This window comes from Solanum pennellii, chromosome 7 (assembly GCF_001406875.1).
Source record: "Solanum pennellii chromosome 7, SPENNV200".
In the NCBI taxonomy this organism is placed as follows: Eukaryota; Viridiplantae; Streptophyta; class Magnoliopsida; order Solanales; family Solanaceae; genus Solanum; species Solanum pennellii.
The window spans coordinates 63874095-63877295 of NC_028643.1; the positions used below are offsets into that span (position 1 = coordinate 63874095).

The 3201-nt window shown below is 34.4% G+C and overlaps 1 long non-coding RNA gene across 1 annotated transcript; it reads left to right on the top strand.

Moving 5' to 3' along the window:
* The first annotated feature begins 625 nt into the window (after positions 1 to 625).
* Positions 626 to 2667, top strand: LOC114077958. The gene is made up of 2 exons (XR_003579341.1): positions 626 to 862; positions 1489 to 2667. It is a non-coding gene; the product is annotated as an uncharacterized LOC114077958 (long non-coding RNA).
* Positions 2668 to 3201: the final 534 nt, after the last annotated feature.

Sequence of the window (3201 nt, forward strand, 5' to 3'; positions counted from 1 at the left end):
GGGAAATCTCAAAAGATACGACAATGTATGTACCTTTATCATTGGGTGGACAATATTTTGAAAGAATTGAGAGATTTGTTGAATAAATTGAAAGAAAATAGAAGAGGTGATTTTCACAAGGAAAGAAGAGAACAATGGTGAAAAACTCAAGAGAGAGAAGGGAGAAATTGAGAGTAAGAACATAGAAAGAGGGGAAAGTGAGTAATGAGAGCTTTTTTCATCTTTCTTCACACGTATTGGGGAGTAAAATTAGTGGAATGTGGGGTCTGATTTGAGAAATAAAAAGAAAGAAAATTAATTATATTAGATACATTTTATTTGGTACAATATTGACATATTGACAATTTCACTAATTATTTTAAAGTATAGATATTTTTAATAATTATGTTAGGAAGTTTGACTAATTTGCTAATTTTTTCTGTCCGGAAGCTAGGGAGGGCCAGAACTCCCATGTCTCTCTCATTCCGCCATTTCAGGAAGGCAACAAACTTGTCAGACATGAACAAAGTTCAACTGCCCTATTTTCATGTCAATCACGCAACGTTCAAAATTCAAACACGTCTCTTAACTCGGTTTTGGAAAAATCCCGCTAAAAATCTCTAACCATATCATTCTTCTCCTATAAATAAGCAGTCTTGACATAAGGCAGATTTTCAGCCTCCATAGAAGCCTTGGCATTCATTTTTTAAGAAGCTTTTCCATTGCACCATACTATTGTTTAACTAATATTTTTTTTCTCTAAAATATTGCCTTTGCTTCCTTTTTTCGATATTGAACGAAATTCAAGTTTCAAATTTGCTTGAGTTCGTTATTGTTCGATAGACATTTGATCACAACAGCCCTTTTCACTGCCATACAATAGGTAACATTCTTTTCTTTCTCCTCTGTTTTGTTACTGTGATTGGAGTGTTATGTTGCTCTAAAAAATTTGTATGTTGAGACTGATCTTGCTTAGTTTAGTTGTGCTCCCTTTATGTTTCATACGTTTTGAATCTAAAAGAATTTTTAGTTTTATGACCAGAAATACGTGCTTACATGACTTAATTTGTTTTGTTTTGGTTGATAAATAAGTTGCAGATTTTGTGTTTTTCCTTAAAAATAATACGTTGATTGTAAAGTTACTATAAGTAGATTCACTCTTATATCCTAATACCTGCAAAATATAAAATCTGTAAATTTCTTTGTGTGTATGAATGTTCTTCGAAATTTTATGCTTCGAGAGCCAAGAGTGATTTTTGTTTGCACGTCTTCTTTGCGAGTTGAAACAACTTGTCATGTTTTAGACGTTGTGAACTAAATAACGGTTCCATTTTAAGTTTCACACGAAATCAATTTTTGGTTATTAGTTAGTTAATTGTTCATTTGGTGCCTTTATATTGTCAAACATATGCAGCCTTTGTTTTGTTATGTGAAAGTGTGTTTAAAGAAGTTAGTTTTTTCCATTTATTGTGTACTTGGGAATAAGGTAGTGAAATGTGTTATATTCAGGTGGTTGATGAAAAGTGCAGTGTTCTACATCAATAGGAAGAGCGGACGAGATTGCCTGTTTCAGTGTCTCACAAATGCAGGGACCTGGTCCCTACCAGAGTTCTCTCCATCAGATGTAAAATGGGGTACAACTATAAAAGTTGTCCGCGTCAGGAGGTTGGTGAAGCATCAGTGTACTACACCAATCAAAATGGATCCAGTTGTTTGTCTAATGATCAATAAACTCTTTATGGTTGAGTTAGTCAACATGACAAACAAAAAATAAATTCGTTCATACAAAGAAGAAAGTCAGTCAGCAAGCCTTTCAACAACTCATAAAGAAGTTTGCAAGGGATCTGGTCCCTGCAAGATTGCTTACGTGAAAAGGTGACAAGACAGTTGTCAGAAAGGCTGCTACTGTAGGTGCACAACTTTACTAATAGCAGACCTTCAGCAATGGGATTGTCTCAAGAGTTTGTGGTGATTTATATTATCTCTTTCCAACAAACAAAAACTTAAGACTTGGCAAACTAAACCTGGATTTTTCTAAAAATTCACAAGCTTGAAAAGAAGGTCACCTTCAAAGAAGAACATTGCTCATATCAACAAAGGACCAGATGGAGTACTGAAGAGTCTTTGTTGGATTTTAAGCTTTGTGTCTCGTGTCTTTTATTGTAAATCTATTCCTAATCCATAAATGAATTAGATCTTCGTTCTGTTCTACCAAAATTCTAAGTCGTCTAGTGGTAGGTGATTTAGTGGGCAGTGTTGTATCTTCTTAGTCGAAGACTAAGTTATCTAGAAGTAGGTAGCTTAGTGGCAGTGTGGTATCTGCTCTGGCTCATCTAAGTAGTAGGACGTATTGCTTAGGGTGGAGGTTAGCAGGCTAATCTCCTCTAGTAAACTGGTTTTTACTTTTGCTTTGAGAAGATTAGTGAAGCAGTTTCAAAGTTCCTGTTGAGACAGGTCGTGGTTTTACTGTCTTGAGCAAGGAGCTTTCCACGTAAAATTATTTGTTCAATCTTTACTTTCAGCACCTATTTTACTGTGTGTTATTGTAACTGTGTTGAGGACCTAGTCCTATCAAAAGAAGTATACGCATATGTTTAGTTATTGTTCTTGCTGAGTCAAGGGACCTAGTCCTTGACTGATTTTTGGGCGTATACATTGCAATAAAGTGTAAACATATTATGACATTAATGCTTCTGTAATTCTACTCTATTTTTACTACATATGGACTTGAGTTTAAGCCCCTCTCCTATTCTCCATTTAGTAGATGCAGTTGCACAAGTTTTGTTTTATCTAATAATGATTGTGTAAGAATATTGAAGGATCATGATTTGGTTTCTTTTTGTCGTAAAAGTAATTTTCTTGTAGCTTAAATAAAATGAACTTGAAAATTTTAGTTTGGTGTTGTAGCTTATTTGCTTTGAATTCGGTTAACAAGTCGTTAATCACAGAATGGTAAATAGTACATTTATTGTATGTTTTCACTTGGCTTAGTTTATTCGATATCACTTTAACGTTGATTATCTCACTAATCTTTTTAGCCTCTCATTATTTGCATGAACTTTGGAACAAAATGGAGTCTTTTGATGCAAGACTAGCAAATTATCGAGTCTCATAGACTCAACATTATCCTCATACCCGCACGTGGAGTCTTCATTTCATCTTTTACCGTTCGAAATTGCAAGCAAAACAAGTGATCCTATATTGGAGTCACTTATAGCTACT